The sequence below is a fragment of the Montipora capricornis genome, chromosome 6, assembly GCF_036669925.1.
Source record: "Montipora capricornis isolate CH-2021 chromosome 6, ASM3666992v2, whole genome shotgun sequence".
In the NCBI taxonomy this organism is placed as follows: Eukaryota; Metazoa; Cnidaria; class Anthozoa; order Scleractinia; family Acroporidae; genus Montipora; species Montipora capricornis.
In genome coordinates this window covers 41,304,579-41,304,792 of record NC_090888.1, presented here as the reverse complement: position 1 = coordinate 41,304,792, position 214 = coordinate 41,304,579, and positions in this window count along the sequence as shown.

Below are 214 nucleotides of genomic sequence, written 5' to 3'. Positions count from 1 at the left end.
CAGCTGCTAAATATTTAACTGATTTTAAGCCAAAGCGAGTAGGTTTAGGTAATTGCAGCTGGTTCTGGGTGTTGTTTCTCAACTTGAACTCTCAAATACTTCGGCGGGTAATTGTTTATAGCTTAAACACAAGAATTAGCATGTGTTATGTGGATCAAGCGTTGCGCTGGAATCTTTTCACGTACAAATTATTTCCCCCACGTTAGCCTCCATT